Consider the following 17,039-nt stretch of genomic DNA (forward strand, 5'->3'; position numbering starts at 1 on the left):
CACTGATTGATCGCCCGGCAGGGGCTCATTATTTATGGCAGCTGGTCCTGACCTCAGCCAGAGCTGGTTTGGTTGCTTAGCTGGGCCTGGAGCTGAAATACAACTTAGGCCTAAATGTTAGCTCTAGGGAGGAAAGATCAGGGGGGTCCAAACCTCATGGTCAGTGATATGCCAGGGGAGGAAAAGTCACTCTGGGGATGCGCTCCACACTACAATTGATTGTCCATTGCCAGGCACCTGGGGCTTCCACCCTGATGGCCTTCTGCACCCGGCCCATTGTCCTCGCCCTGCTCATGTCTGCCCCACTGCCTACAACGTCCCTCCCTCAAGGATCTTGGCTCTGGAATCTTTCAGAGAAAAGGGCACAGGGTCTCTACTGTGGCTGCTTCCTGCTGAGAAGGGTGATGTTTTTCTTCAGAGACAAAACATCCTTGCTCTCTGTCAGAGGGACAATGAGGCCTGGGCACAGAAGCAGGTGGTGATGATGGTGTCTGGAGGTGGTATTCCCTGAGTGCAAGTAGGGCTTGTAACCAGTGATAAAACAATCTGAGTCGTGGCACCACATATGCTGTAGGCAGCAAGAGTGACACCAGGTGTTAGACCAGTGGGGTCAGACCAAACCTGGGTCCAGCAACCTTGGTACTTGGGTTCTGGCTGGGAAAGAATCCAGAGCAAGACCCAAACTGTAGGAGAACATTTATTGGGTAAATCACAGAGTTAGAAGTAATTCCTAGAAGAAATGGGCTTGGTAAACAAGCTCTAGGGGTAAAGGAAGGGCCCCAGGAGCTTGGGAGTGAGGAAGCTAATGGTAAGTTGCCTGGGGTGGGAGGCGGGGCGAGGAGAGGGAAGAGAAAGGCGTGTTTCCAGGAGGGAGAGTGCCTGAAGGTTGACGATTTTTGTTGTCGTTGTTATTTATCTGCTTATTTATTCATTAAGGACTTCCCTTACTTTCTTCTAAGCTCACTATGTTTACTCTCATTTACTTAACATTTGTGTGTTTCAGAATATCCATGCTTGCTACGCTGCTGGAAATAAAAATGTCAAGAGTTCATTTTTAATTTACATTCTGTATCAGGATTACTTGCGGATTTACAAATAATCCTCTGACAAACATTTGTGGTTAATTTTTAAACAATTTTTCAAAATCAGAGTAAGGCAGGCACACTGTCCAGGCAGCTATCCGGCCCAGCAATATTGCAACAGGCAGCTACCATCAGCAGAGGCAGCTACTGGGCCAGGCCCTCCCCAGAGGCAGACACTGTCGCCAGAGGAAGACACTCTCTGAAGAGGCCACTACCATGGTGACCGGCAGCTGCCTGCTGAGGCACTCCAGGGAGAGGAGAGGCAGCTACAGGGGCCCAACTATGGCAGGACAATAATAAGGGGGGAAATACAATATGGGCTCGAATGGAAAGAGCCTAATGGGGGGTGTGTGTGTGCGTGTGTGTGTGTGTGTGTGTGTGTGTGTGTGTGTGTGTGTAACAGGAAAAAAAAAATAAAGCATTAAGTTTTACAAATTACAAATCTGTTCCAATATATGCTCACCGTAAATAAAGTACGCATTTCAGTAAGAGATCTATTGACTGCAATCTGAGGCAGGGCCCAGGTTTGTGGGAGGAGCTAAGAGGCTGTGCATCCAATCACAGCTTGCAGCGGGCTCTGAGGACCACCGGCCAGCTCCCCGAAGGTCATGGGCTTTGCAGAGCAGGGAAGGGCTTTGGGAGAAGGGAGGAAGCAGGCTCCTTCTGAGTTCATTACAACTTCCAGGCATCTCCTCTGCCTACCCAGTACAGGTTCACAAAAATAAACATGCTAAGGTAAGCAGACAACTCTTTAGAGCCCAAACACATTTTCTTTTCTCTTTTTAAAATGTGTTTCTATTGATTTCAGAGAGAGGAAGAGAGAGGGATACAAACATTAATGATGAAAGAGAATCATTGATCGGCTGCCTCCTGCACGCCCCCTACTGGGGATCGAGCCCGCAACCGGGGCATGTGCCCTGACCATGAATCAAACGGTGACCTCCTGGTTCATAGGTCGATGCGCAACCACTGAGCCATGCTAACCAGTCAAACACATGTCCTTGCTGTATTAATGTGGGACTCTCTGTGGACCATGGGCAGTCTGAAGAAGTTCCTCCATCGGGCAGGTCACTGGACCGCAGAGCCTGGGCCTGAGGGAGTGAGGACTGGGGCAGAGGCCCAGGCGCTGGAGAGGACCCTCGGGCACAGTCCCGGAGGCAGGCTCCCCGCCTGTCACCTGCGTACCGCCCAGTGTGGTCTCCCTGGATTCAGGAAGTCCTCCTGGTCCCTAGGCAATGCTCTGCAGCCTCGATATCCAGGGGATCATCGAAGTTCAGATCAGTGCACACAGAGTTTAATCCCCAAACAACACCCTTCGCTGTCCTCGTGGATCCAATGTTCCCAGTAAACTCCCACATATCTCGCCGTCTGGGCGATGTTGGGGTGCCAGGCCCTGGTCAAGCATCTCTCCTTCGGAGGCACCGTGCTGTACGCATCAGGAACTTCCGTTTCAACCCGAAATTGTCCTCCCTGGTAGTAAGCCTCATCTAGGGTGACAGGTTGGCTGAAAGCACTGAGCTTGTTTGGATCAGGAAAGTGCATTGTTTCACATGTACAAAGTGTGAGAAATGCTCACCTGTCCGTGTGCAAATAACATGCTCGGAGACAGAAGTACAGTGGGGCCTTGACTTACGAGTTTAATTCGTTCCGAGACCGAGCTCATTAAGGAGCTCATTAACTCAAATGACTCTATCAACTCAATGCAAAAAATCAGCCAAGAGACAGCTGGTATCTCAAAAAACTCGTTAGTCCGGACACTCATAAGTCAAGGCCCCACTGTATGGCGAAAGGGGACTTTTCTTACAGTTTGGAGAGCAGGGCCAGCGATCACAGCCCATTTAGCCAGTCCCTCCTGCGGCTCCTCACTGGCTGAGTACTATGGGCTCACCTGTTTCACACATCTCCAGCCTAGGTCAGTGGTTCTCAACCTTGGCCGCACATTAGAATCACCTGGGAATCTCTTTAAAATCCTGATTTCTGGGCCTCATCCTCCGGAAATTCTGTTTCTTTGTTATGGGGTGGGGCCACAACATTAGTAACAAAGAAACAGACTTTCCAGAGGATGAGGCCCAGAAATCAGGATTTTAAAAAGATTCCCAGGTGATTCTAATATGCGGCCAAGGTTGAGAACCACTGACCTAGGTCTTGCTGTGTCCCATGGGGCCATTTTAAAAAAATGGGCTGAGGCCTTTTCTAGTTGCCTCCACCTCTCCATGTCTGGCTGAGGCAGGCGCTGGGGGTTTCCACCATGATGCTGGCCCATTGCACAGTTGCTCTTACATTCTCTTCCCTCCTCCCTACATTCTGTTTGCCCTGGGGAAATTCACCAACCATTCCCATCAAAAACCGGCCCTGCTGGAGAAGGATCACCGAGGCCCATTTCCTACACGAGGCAAGTTAGCTCAAGTTCTGCAGCCTCTTTAAGGGGCCGCCTGTCTCTCACAGACACCCTCGGTGGAGACGGAGGCTGTGGCTGACGTCCGGGACCCTCTGAGACCGTCATCCGCTGCAGGTGGCTCGCCAGCGTCAGCATTACTGCTACCTCCACCCTGGGCAACCCAGGCAGGGAGGCGGGCCGGCGCCCCGCACATGCGGAGGCGAGACAGGCCCCTCACAGCTGCACGGGCTCCAGGCAGCCTAGCCTAATGGGTTTTTAATTTTTAATTTTGTCTGTTGGCTTGTTTTGTTCATTAGATTCCACATGAGTGGGGTTGGGTGGTGCTTGTCTTTCTCTGGCTGCTTATTTCACCTGGTGTGATGCTCTCCAGGTCCATCCATGCTGTTGTAGGGGGACTTATTTAAAAAAGGGATGTGTTGCTCTCATTTGCTTTTGCAATTACTTCAGTCTTAGGGACAATTTGGCTGTTTTTCCTTGAAAGCGGATGTTCTGAAACATAAATTTGAGTATCTACAACAAGCAACACACCACCCCTCAAAAAATTAAAAATGGACCTGCCTTATGACCCAGCCATTCCACTTCTGGGAATATACCCAAAGAAACCTGAAACACTCGTTTGAAAGAATAAATGCACCCCTATGTTCATTACAGCATTGTTTACAATAGCCGAGATTTGGAAGCAGCCCAGGTGCCCATCAGTAGGAGCGTGGATAACAACGCTGTGGTGAACTTAGACAATGGAATACTACTCGGTTGTAGAAAAGAAGGAAATCTTACCTTTTGCAACAGCATGGATGGACCGGGACAGTGTTATGGTAAGTGAAATGAGCCACGCAGACAAAGACAAGCGCCATATGATTTCACTTATATGTGGAATCTAATGATCAAAATAAACTAACAAAGTGGAGACAGATTTATAGATACAGAAAAGAGATCGACAGCTGTAAGGGGGGGGGGGGGGGGGGGAAGGAAGGTGGGTGGAAAAGGTGAAGGGATTAAGGGAAAAAAAACCTAACAGTATGGGGATACCAGAGGGAAAGGGGGTAGAGGAAGGTAGGAGAGGGGAAAGGGAGAATAAATGGTGATGGAAGGAAACTTGACTTGGGGTGGTAAACACACAGTACAATATACTGATGATGTATTATAGAATTGTACCCCCTGAAACCTATATAATGTTATTAACCAGTGTTGCCCCAATAAAGTCAATAAAATTAAATTTTAAAAAGAGTTTTGCGCAGTGCTTGGCACTGAGTAAACATCTCATACACAGCACCTGCATGCTCTATGCTGTCGGCCTCAACATTTTGCATGCAGAGCTGTATGGGAAGGTAGTGTTTTCTGGGTGCAGACACCCTCAAATGAGAGGCCACAGGTAGGCTCCTAACCCCTGCAACCCGGTTATGTCCCAGTAACCTTCCTCCACCTGCTGACTCCCCAAGTAGAAACGCCATGGACTGAGTCCTCACCCCCATGTCCCGCCCCCCCCCCCCCCTTGGTGATCCTCTTCCCACCACCAGTGGGGGCCTATGTTCACCCACACCATAAAGCAGCTTCCTGTGGGCTGCAGCCTGTGCAGAGTTCTCTGTTACGTGGGTTCCCAACTCCAGAGTCCATGATCCTCCCCTGCCTCTCAAGGACGGTCCTGGAAACTTGGCCAGGAAGATATGGGACCAAGCCACACCCCCGCTTTATTGAAGGCAATTCAGGCCCTGCTATGCTATAGTAGGCAAGTCACTTTCCCTTGTTGGGCACTAGAGGGCGCTCTGTGCATGTGTATAGGAAGGCTGAGCCCATACATTTGAGAGTACTCACCTGAAATCACTCAAGTATTGAGACACAGGCAAAGACATATGCATGCACATACCTGCATTCAGATGGTACATGGACAAGCACCCACCCATTATCACGTACCTAACACACACTTCCATAGCTTAGATAGATATACATATACCCATCAGCACAAGTGTACAAACATACTCATGAGCAGTCACATGTCCATAAAAACTCACACAGACACAAGTGAACACATCTACAGACACAAAAGATACATTCAGATACACACATATAGATCCACATGGATCCACTGACAACAGACATAGGGATGGACAGACACCTGGCCAAGACACAGGCAGCAGACAGCCGACAGACGCCTTCACACCCAGGGCCTCACACAGGGCTGGGATCACGTTTACATGTTACAGATGTGGAGCAGAGGCTGAGAGAGTCCCGGTGTTTTACCCACCATCACACAGTGACAGATGGTAGAGTTAAGATTAGGTTCTAAGTAAGTCCTCCAGCAAGGAGAAGTATTATTTAAAAAAGAGGTAAGTTGCTCTCCTATTTGTTTTTGCAATTACTTCCGTCTTAGGGCCAATTCAGCTGTTTTTCCTTGAAAGCTGTTGTTCTGAAAGTTCTACCTTTACATACATGGGTCATTGAACTGACAGTCTTTCACCAACTGAAAATAGCTCCTTGCTCATTTTATTCTGACCAGGGATATGGAGAGCAAACGTCAAACCCTTCTGTCATTGCAACAGCCTCACAACATCCAGGGTGAGGGAGTGTAGTCGTGGGAACACTGTTGCTGTCTTGCTCACCAGTTGGAAAAGCCAGGAAGGAGGAGGAAAATGATCTTCGACTCAGTTCTGCCTTTCAAATCTAACCCAAGTACATCTAACTCACATCCAGAATGCCAGCCGCATCATCATTTAGAGAATGTAGATATTAGCCTCCACTATCCAGCTAGAAGGAGGGTGGAATAACTTTTAAATAAGTTGCTCTGTAGCATCTACTATAGCAACTTACTCAAGATGACACAGCTAGTAACTGGTGGAGCCAGGATTCCAAACCAGTGTGGACTGAGCCCTTTTCTTAGTCATCTTATATGGTCTCAAACAAATGATGTTATAAGATGATCAAATGAATGATGAGGGTTTGCTTTTATTTGTTTGTTTTTCAACAGGTGGAAATGAGTAAGTCTTAACTGGCTTCTCCAGAAAGCAGAGCCTGAGGCAGGAAGTCCCTGTGCACTATTTATTACTTTATTCGGGAGCAGAAGTGAGGGACAAGAGCAGGGAAGCAGAGAAGGAAGGAGAGCCAGGACAAGGATGTTTCTGAGCCGGCCATTGCTGGATGCATCTCATTGCTGGGTTTGAGGAACAGAATGCATCTTAGGTTGGTAGTTATCTTGTGGAATTGGAAAAGTGGTTCTGGTCCCCCATTTATCAAAGGTTCACCCCCAGGATGTGAATGAACCCCACCACCACTCCCCAGTTGCACGTCTCTAGGAGACTGCAGTGACTGACACGGATGGTTAGGTTTTATTTTAATGGGCCTTGAATGGTGGCTCATGGATGTTGGGCTTGATTCTGTAAGCACTGCAGAAATACTGGGATTTTTAAAAATATACATATTTGTATTGATTTCAGAAAGGAAGGGGGAGAGAGAGAGAGAGATGGAAACATCAATGATGACAGAGAATCATTGATCAGCATGCCTCCCTCCCCCCACTGGAGATGAAGCTCGCAACCAGGGCATGTGCCCCGACCGGGAATTGAACTGTGACCTCCAGTTCAGAAATCAACACAACCACTGAGCTCAACCACTGAGCCATGCCAGTCGGGCAATACGGGGATATTTTGCAAAGGAAAGTGGCATAGTCGGAGGGAGCCTTTCCTAGTTGCATTATTTACTCATAAAATCTTCACCACCTGCTAAAGCAAAATATTTGTGGAGGTTCCCAAGCCACGAGGGACAAATAATAGTAGCCGTACAAATCCATGTCTCATATGCACTGTGTTTTAGTTTCTAAAGTGCTTTCCCATCCATGACTTCCTCCGCCTCTCTGCAAAAGAGGCAGCCTCGCGCAGGACCCATGGAAGACAGTGAGATGAGAGTGACAGAATCTGAACTTGACCAATGCATGAGACTGAACTGGGAAGTTTCATTTAAATTGAGATAGCTCTCATTTCTCGAGGTGCGGAGGGATGCCTTATTGCTTCCAGGGGGAAAAAAACAAACAAACAAAAACACTTTGGTCTCCCTTCAGGACCTGGGGATTATGTGTTTGGAGGTGCTGCTTTCCCTTCCGCTATGTTATCTGCACAGGTCTCTGGGCTAGGGATCAGCCTGGCATTGCCAAGGCAGATGGCTGAGGCATTTGCTGCCAGCAGCATCCAGTGGGATAGGGCAGACTTTGTTCCTTGCCTGCTGGTCTCTGACTACCTTCAGTATAGAACACAATCCAGTTAGATAAAACCCAGTCTTTCATTTGTATAGCAGTGTATAATACGAACCATGTGTCCAAATATTTAGATGTGTAATCTCCTCAACTTTCTAGAGCATTCTGATTTCTTATCCTTATATTTCTCTTTGCTTTCAGCCAGAGCAAACTGTTTAACCTCTCTTAATGAAAAATAAAACCTGTAAAATTCAACAGTCCTAACAAATATCAGTCTTTACCTTACATTGTTGGGTGATTTAATGAGATAATGTATAAAAGTGCTTAGCATAATTCCTGGCACATAGATCTTCAAAAAATATCAGCTACTATTTTCATTATCATCATTGTTGTTGGAGTATCATCATCCATTATGAGCCTTCTAGAACTAATCCTAAAGCGTTATGAGATCATGTAAAGTGTTTAGCTCAATATTTAGTACAAAGTGGCTATCTTAGTCCACTTCAGCTGCTAAAACAAATTCCATAAACTGTACAGTTCATAAACAACAAACATTTACTTCTCACAGTTCTGGAGGCTGAAAGTCCAAGATCACATGTAAACTGGTATGCTAATTTATTAACTTCCAACAAGAAATATGTTCCATGAGTGGCTTAACTAAATTGTAGGAATTCTGGTGGGGGCTACAGGTCCTATATCTACTCCCACTAGTCATTGTGGAGGGCATGTTAACCAAATTAAGCTAATAGCATCTAGTGTAGGCAGAATAACGCCTTCCCCACCCCCAAGATGTCCTAATCCCAAGAACCTGAGAATAAATTACATTACATGACAAAAGAAAAACTAAGGCAACATCTAGAATTAAGGTTGCTAATTAGCCAACCTAAAAAGTAGAAAGATTACCCTGGATTATCAAGGTAGGCCTAAAGCAAACACAAAGTTACAGAACTCAGTTCTCCAAGAAATAGTAGGCAAGGATCGATCCAGACTAGCAATCAAACTTCTGATATTAAATTAGTATTGAAGTGGGTCTGCTTAATCCACCCCCTACCCATACCCCCTACCCCTCCCTACCCCCCAGCCATTAAGATCTTGATGGGAAACACAGGAACTAGGCTCAGAGCCCCGCCTCAGTGAGAGGAGGGCTGCAGAGGCCAGGCTTGGTCTCAGAGAAGGATGTCTTTTACCACCCACCTCGCCTTTCTCTGAAGGGAAAACACTTGTCCAGTGGATTTTTCCCCTTTTACTTCATTTCTTGTGAAATCATTTATGCAATCTTGCTGTGTTCAGAATATGTAAAAAATAAGCAAAGAACATCAAAAAACTGTTCACGGAAAGAAAATGCAAATGTCATTTAAACTTATGGGAAAAACGCTTAAGATAGCTAGAATTCTAAAATGATTCCAGATTCCTGCCCTTTGGTGTGCACAACCTGAATAAATCCCTTCTGGTGAGTGTGAGTGGGCACTGTGAATTCCGTGGCATAGTCACTCCTTAAGTAGGTTCCATTACAAAGCGAAGATAAAGGGGGTAATCACTCCCTGGATGGCATTATGTTATGCATGACTCTATCTTAGCAGACTGCAGTGAGAGGTCCTCCTGCCAGCTTTGAAGAAGTAAGCTGCCATGTCACGGCCCCCCTGACAGGGGCATGGAATGGCAGGGGATTCTACAACCCGAGGGGGGCTCCCAGCTGACAGGCAGCAAGAAAAATGGTGACCTCAGCCCGCCAACTGCAAGGAACCAATTTTGCAACCGAAGCAAACTTGGAAGCAAACCCTTCCCAGTTGAACTTGCAGATGAAAACATAGCTCAGTAGACACCGCAATTCAGCCTAGTCAGACTCTGAACTTATGACCCATGGAAATGGAGATCATGAATGGTATATGTTGTTAAAATCACTAAATTTGTGGTAATTTATTATAACAGCAATTGTTAATAAAATGTTCATCCTCACGCATAGACCTCTTTCATGGCATTACTTATTCACCTGTCATCTTGGTAAAGAGGGGAAAAAATGACAATATGCTATGTGGGCAACAGTATAGAAAATTAATAGTGGCAGTTAAATTAGTATAATTTTTGTAGAGAGTGATTTAAAAATATCTAGCACTATTTAAAAACACACCCCTCTCATCCATCAAATCTACTTGTGATTTTTAATAGAATATGTTCACAAACATGGGAAAAGGTAAGGATACAAGCTTCTTTACTATAGTGCACCTTGTAACAAGAAAAGATTAGAATCATCCTATGTGTTCATCAATAGGTACCATGTTCGATAATTTCAGGTATATTCATAAAATGAAATATTTTTTAAATTTATTTTTTAGAAAGAAAGGAAGAGAGAAATATCAATGATCAGCTGCCTCCTGCATGCCCCCCCCCCCTTACTGGGAATCAAGCCTGCATCCCAGGCATGTGCCCTGACTGGGAATTAAACCAGCAACCTCTTGGTGCATGAGACTATGCTCAACCAACTGAGTCACACCTGCCAGTCTATCAAATGGAATAATTTGGAACCATTAAAAAATAATGTTGAGGACATGTGCTGGGGGTGGGGGGAGTGTCTTGGGAGGGGCCAATGGGGTAAAAGGAGACATATGTAATACTTTAATCAATAATAATAATAACAATAATAATGAGCCTGGCCACGATGGCTCAGTGGTTGGGCATCAATCTATAAACCAGGAAAACCAGGAGGTCAGGGATCAAACCAGGATGGGTTGTTACCCTCAGAACTCCCCCATTCACCTCAAGTCAAGAGGGATTTGAGCCCTAGACAAATCTCTCTTGGCTCAGTGGATACAGTATTGGTCTGTGGACTGAAGGGCCTGGGTTCAATTCCTGTCAAGGACACGTACATTGGTTGCAGGTATGGGAGGCAACCAATTGATGTGTCTCTCTCACATCAATGTTTCTCTCTCTGTGTCTCTCCCCCTCCCTTCCACTCTATCTAAAAATCAATGGAAAAAATAACCTCAGGTGAGGATAAAAAAAAAAAGGGGGGGATTTGAAAGAAGATTGATGCCATTTAGGATACTTTGGTGATTTAATATCCGCCTTGGAAAATATAGAGTAGACATTAATAGAATGATGGAGGAGTGGCTGCATTGTGTGGCATGCCCTACAAGAAGACACTGGGACAAAGAAGATGAAATATTTACCATAAAGGGATTGGCAAGAGAAAAAAGACATTACTCCAGGTCAAGTGAACTGCTGGTGAGAAATCCCAGGAGATGGAGTTGAGAAGGGCCTGTGAAGATCCCAGGAAAAACACCATGAGAAAAAGCATCAGCTTTAAACTTGGGCCAAAACCAGGGGGAACTCACATTAGAATCTAGACCTCTCCTCTCTGTCTCGCCTGACCACATCCTTTTCCCTCCACAGGAAGAAGTTTTTAAATGTAATCAGAATTGAAGTTTTGACTATTAATGCATCTGGGCATTTCAATTACTGACCAAAGGACATTTTATAACCTGAGTATGAGCTGAGAAGTTCTGGGGCCTGCCCTAAATTTCACTCAGTGAATAAACTGCTCCCAATGAGTAAACTCCAACTAACAATGGGAAACAAAAATGAATTTGTTCTCTGATTTTACCCCAAGAAGGTTGTAAAAATTACAGAGAAAAGGTAATTTCTAAAGGGGCAAGAGGCAAGTAAAAGGCTATTCCTATATAATAAACCCCAGAATGTCACATTCATAATTCATAAAAATTGCATAATAAACATTAAGAAGTCCCTGAATACTCTGACAAGTGCTAGCAACATAAAGATTTTTTTAAAAATACTGCCCTCTGTCCAGCCAGCGTGGCTTAGTGTTTGAGCATTGACCTATGAACCAGGAGGTCACGGTTCGATTCCTGGTCAGGGCACATGTCCAGGTTGTGGGCTCAGTCCCCAGTGGCGGGTGAGCAGGATAGGAGACAGCCAATCAATGATTCTCTCTCATCATTGATGTTTCTCTCTCATTCCCTCTCCATTCCTCTCTGAAATCAATAAAAATATATGTTAAAAAAATACTGCCCTCAAGAACCTTAAAAGGAGAAAGGGAGATATCTGAATATCATAATTCCTTTCGAGCAGTGGCTTTGAGGCAGTTGGTTTGATCTTGTCATCCCACATGTTTAAGCTGCTCATCAGTGAACACTGTTCCCCAACCCCCACCCCTGCTTCTCAGGAGGGCAAGTCTGTGTAGTGGTGTGAGGAGATTTGTTTACACTTAACTCTCTCAATGCATGGCCAGAAAATCAAGCCAGGAAAGCATGCCCGTGAGCACCACAATAATTGGTGAGGAGTTTAGCATTTTGCCAAGACCTACAAGAGCAAAACAAGAATGCCAGAGCACAAGACATTACATTTCAAGCCAGTGGGGACTGGCTTGGGAAATATTAAAGAACACACATTACACATAAAAACAAAATCTATGGCCTCAGCTGATCATCAAGCCAACAGCAATGTTTCCTGATCAATTAAAGAGGATTCCTTCTGGCTCTTTCTCTTACAATTCCAGGTGCTTCAAGAGCTGCGGGCTTCGCTGCAGATATGGCCAAATCCAAGAACCACACCACACATAACCAGCATCAAGAAACCCCGATCACAAAGATACGAATCTCTTAATGGGTAGACCCCAAGTTCCCTAGGGACACGTGCTTTGCCAAGAAGCACAATGGGAAGGGCCCTCGTGAAGCCCAAGGAGGTCAAGACCAAGATCCCAAAGGATGGAAACTGCAAGCTCTGTCAACTTGCCTACTTCGCTCACCCAAGCTTGGAAAACGTGCTTGTGCCCACATCGCCAGGGATCTCAGGCTCTGCCGGCCAAAGTCCAAGGCCAAGGCTCATACCAAGCTCCAGGCTGCATCTGTGACTGTGGCTGCAGCTCAGGCGCAGGCTCAGGCTCAGGCTCCCGAAGGTGCCGTGCGCCTATGAAGGCCCCATAGTAGAGGTCTCTGTCTGCCAACGTGAGAATGGAAGGACTGGTGTGATCCCTGGGCTGCTGTGTACATGGAGCTGGTGCCCTCCTATGCTATTTGTACAAATAAACAGGAGGCAGGATCTGTATTTAAAAAAAAAAAGGATGATTCTGGAACAGATTGTTATGCTGATGAAACAGTTTTCTTCTTGAATTTTTTATTTATTGTGACTTAAAAAAAATTTTTTTTTAGCCCTAGCCTGTATGTTTCAGTGGACAGAGCATCGGCCCAAATAGTCCCATGTTTGATTCCAGTCAAAGGCATGTACCTCGGTTACAGTCTTGATCCCGGCCTCTTCAGGGCAATTGCAGGAGGCAACCAATCGATGTGTCTCTCTCTCTCACATTGATGTTTCTCTCTCTGTGTCTCTCCCCCTCCTTTCCACTGTCTCTAAACATTGATGGAAAAATATCTTCTGGTGAGGATGAACAAAACAACATTTTTTAAATTGAAATATAATTGACATTTAAAAACTATTTTAATGCTATTTTAGTTGTTTCCCCCTAACCCTCTATTTTCTAAATTTTTATTCTTGTCAGATAAAAATTTACTAGGGACTCTTCTTCTTAAAAATATAAGGTCTATACTGGTTAAGAAATGGTAGCTTATTGTATACTCACAATCACAATTTTCTAAAATTTTATTGACAATTATATTTTCACGCTCTTAATAAAGAGCCCAGAAAAAAAATTCCTATAGCCAGACTACCTCAATAACTTAAGACAGAATTTTGAGTGTTCAAATTTATTGTTTTCTTCCTTTTGAAAAATACAAATCATCAGAAACTACTTCATCCTATAATGATTCTTGTTTACATTTGAGTCAAATACTGTGAATCAAGTGATGCCTCCAAGTACTTGCAATGACCAGAATTCTTCCTAATTGAGGAGACTCTATTTTCTGACACTGGCCAATAACATGTCCAAACATAGGCCAAGATAAGTCCTATTGTTACTGAATTAAATCTCCAGAAAGTGTACTGTGCCGTCAAGAATCCTCTAACTTCTTTGGCTCTAGGGCTTTAAGATTGATTCAACTCTTTTTTTGTGTGTAAAAATAAAAAATTCTGAAATAATGAAATGTCAGTACTCAAGCCATAAAAAGCCAGAGACTACTCAGTGAAGCTTACTTTATGCTTCACATAAATGATATAAATGGTTACATTATTTGCTCTCAACACATTTATTGATGGTCTGCTATAAGCAAAGAACTGTATGTGACAAGTACTGTGGAGAATGAAATGATGAAGAGGACACAGACCCAGTTGTTATGACTCAGTGAGGGAGAGGGATGTACACAAATAATTAGAATAAGCAGCACCCAGAATTTGCATTGCAGTGGAAGAGCGATGGCATCGGAAATTGGAGGGGCCCCAACTATAGCAGCAACAGTGAACATAATTCAGATATTCCCTGTAACATAGTCTCCTAACATGTAAGATGCAGTGTTGTATGGGTCGGTCCAGTGGTCTCTAAATATGTTGGGTTGCATACATCCATTGATAAAATTTGTTATATCACACCTCCAATATCTAATCTAATAAAAGAGAAAAATGCAAATTGACTGCACCTCCGCTACACCCAAGCCACACCCACCAGCCAATCAGAGTGACTATATGCAAATTAACCCAACCAAGATGTCTGCTGGCAGCCACGGAGCTGGAGCAAGCAGGAGGCTTGGTTGCCTTCGCAATGGAGGAAGCCAAGCTTCCCGCGTGCCCTAGACAGCTGTGGCCTCTGCTCAAGGCAACAAGGTTTCAATTATAAGAAGATAAATCCCAGATACCTGCTTCCAGCAAGCCTCCACTGGGAGCTTGGGTGGCTGGGGGCCATGGCCAGCCTGCAAACAGCCATTAGCCCCTCACCCAGACTGGCCAGGCACCCCAGCGGGGACTCCCACCCTGAAGGGGCTGTGGCCAGCCTGCAAACAGCCATCAGCCCCTCACCCAGGCTGGCCAGGCACCCCAGCAGGACCCCCCTCCCTGAAGGGGGTGTGACCAGCCTGAAAACGGCCCTCAGCTCCTCTCCAGGCTGGCCAGGCACTCCAGCGGGGACCCCCACCCTGATCTGGGACACCCTTCAGGGCAAACCAGCCAGCCCCCACTCATGCACCAGGTCTCTATCCTATATAATAAAAGGATAATATGCAAATTGGCACTAACAGCAGAATGACTGGGTATGACTGGTCACTATGACACACACTGACCACCAGGGGGCAGACGCTCAATGCAGGAGCTGCCCCCTAGTGGTCAGTGTGCTCCCACAGGGGGAGCTCTGCTCAGCCACAAGCCAGGCTGATGGCTGCCAGTACAGCGGTGGTGGTGGGAGCCTCTCCTGCCTCCTCAGCAGTGCTAAGGATATCCGACTACAGCTTAGGCCTGCTCCCCGCTGGCAAGTGGACATCCCTCGAGGGCTCCAGGCTGTCAGAGGGATGTCTGACTGCCAGATTAGGCCCAATCCCCCAGGGAGCGGGCCTAAGCCAGCAGGTGGTCATCCCCCGAGGGGTCCCAGACTGCGAGAGGGCACAAGCCAGGCTGAGGGGACCCCCCCCCCCCCAGTGCACAAATTTTTGTGCACCGGGCCTCTAGTTTATTTATAATGATATGCATGTGGCTTATTGCATATACTATAGTACAATAATTAGCTTGAGAGGTTTTTAAAAAATACCAAGTCCAGGATCCCCACCAAACCAGTTATATAAAGCTCTCTGGGAGAAAGGCATACTCATGGATATATATTTTTTTTAATTCTCACCTGAGGATATTTTTCCATTGATATTTAGAGAGTGGAAGAAAGAGGAATAGACAGAGAGAAATATCAGTGTGAGAGAAACACATCGATTGGTTAACTTCCTGCACAAGCCCTGACCAGGGCCTGGACTGGGGAGGAGCCTGAAACTGAGGTACATGCCGTTGACTAGAATTTAACCCTGAACCCTTCGGTCTGCAGGCCGACGCTCTACCCACTGAGCAAAACTGGCTAGGGCCTCATGGATATTTTTTAAAGTCCCCAGTGCTACAAGATAACACAGATGAACAAGAAATAAAATTAGTATATACTTTTAAATTTGTCATAAGTGCCATGAAGAAATTTGATAGCATTACAGAAAATAGAATGGAAATACTTATTTAGGTAAAATGGAGGCACTTACTTAGATAACCACAATCAGAGAAGGCTTCTCCAAGAAGGGACATTTGCTGATGAGGAGCTGAACTGTGTGGGTGGTGGGTGTGAAGGGCAAAGGGGCTGGACAGTAAGAATATGCAAAACAGAGAGAAAAGCAGGAGACCTACATTCAGAAAGATAAATGAATGGGAGCAAACGTGGCTGAGTCTAGAAAAACAGTAGCCTGCGATGAAGCTAGAGAAGTCAGCACAGGCTGGTCCTACAGGGCCCTATAATTTGAAGCACAGTTTATTCAAACTATAAAAGAAAGAACCAGTGAGGGTTTCAACAGGTGAGTCATTTGGTCTGATATTCATTTAAAGAAAATACTCTATATACACTGAGCCTGAATATAAGTTTAACTTATACCCCATCAGTTTCACTCCTAGGCGTATGACTTTTTCTCTCTCTATTTTGAGGTACCTGCTGAAAGAAATTAAAAAAAGGAAAAATCACACGGACCAATGAATATTGTGGGCCCGTTGACAAGACTATATTATGGAGATGGACTTTTCAAGTTACCTGGGAATCCCCCAACTGCTCTTTTAATTAAAAAGAGGCTTCCAAGAATCCATTGTTAGGAAGGGAACAGGTTGGTCACACTGATGTAGATATTCCGCCATTTCTCCCACTGTGAGTTACATTTGTTCAATGGACAATCTAAATTTATACTTCCGTCTTTGTAATCCACGTAAATATTAGACTTTTCCTTAGAAAATGTCCTTCTGTGGGCTTGCAAATTAGGATTCTTGAGAGCTTGCTTGGAGGTTCTAGCAGGGGAGTGCAGCTATTGCTATACCCTTAACCGAAGACTGGTCCTCTCCTCTGGGGGGAAGGTGCAGCTTTGGGAGGGACACACATGGATCGGTGAGGGAGGAGGGGGACACCTGCCTAGACAGCCAGATCCTCCCCCCAACTAACCCTGGTGATCAATGGGGTGACAGATGTGGCAGCCAGATCACCTGCACATCTGCAAATTAGGATTCTTTCTTTTTTTTTAAACAATGAACAATTTTTATTTTTGCTTCTTTTTTGTTAATCCTCACCCAAGGGTATTTTTCCATTGATTTTAGAGAAAGTGGAAGGGATGGGGAGAGACAGAGAGAGAGAGAAACATTGGGATAAGCTTGCAACTGAGGTATGTGCCCTTGACTGGAATTGAGCCCGGATCCCTTCAGTCCTCGGGCCAACGCTCTATACACTGAACCAAACCGGCTAGGGTACAAATTAGGATTCTTAATT

General features: G+C 45.4%; 2 pseudogenes; one reads left to right on the forward strand and one right to left on the reverse strand.

Annotated features, from left to right (window-relative positions):
* Nucleotides 1-2,290: 2,290 nt before the first annotated feature.
* On the reverse strand, nt 2,291-3,615 carry LOC118658478 (annotated as a pseudogene).
* Nucleotides 3,616-12,205: 8,590 nt separating this feature from the next.
* Nucleotides 12,206-12,589, forward strand: LOC118658479 (annotated as a pseudogene).
* Nucleotides 12,590-17,039: the final 4,450 nt, after the last annotated feature.

Source organism: Myotis myotis, unplaced genomic scaffold (assembly GCF_014108235.1).
Source record: "Myotis myotis isolate mMyoMyo1 unplaced genomic scaffold, mMyoMyo1.p scaffold_m19_p_6, whole genome shotgun sequence".
Classification (NCBI taxonomy): Eukaryota; Metazoa; Chordata; class Mammalia; order Chiroptera; family Vespertilionidae; genus Myotis; species Myotis myotis.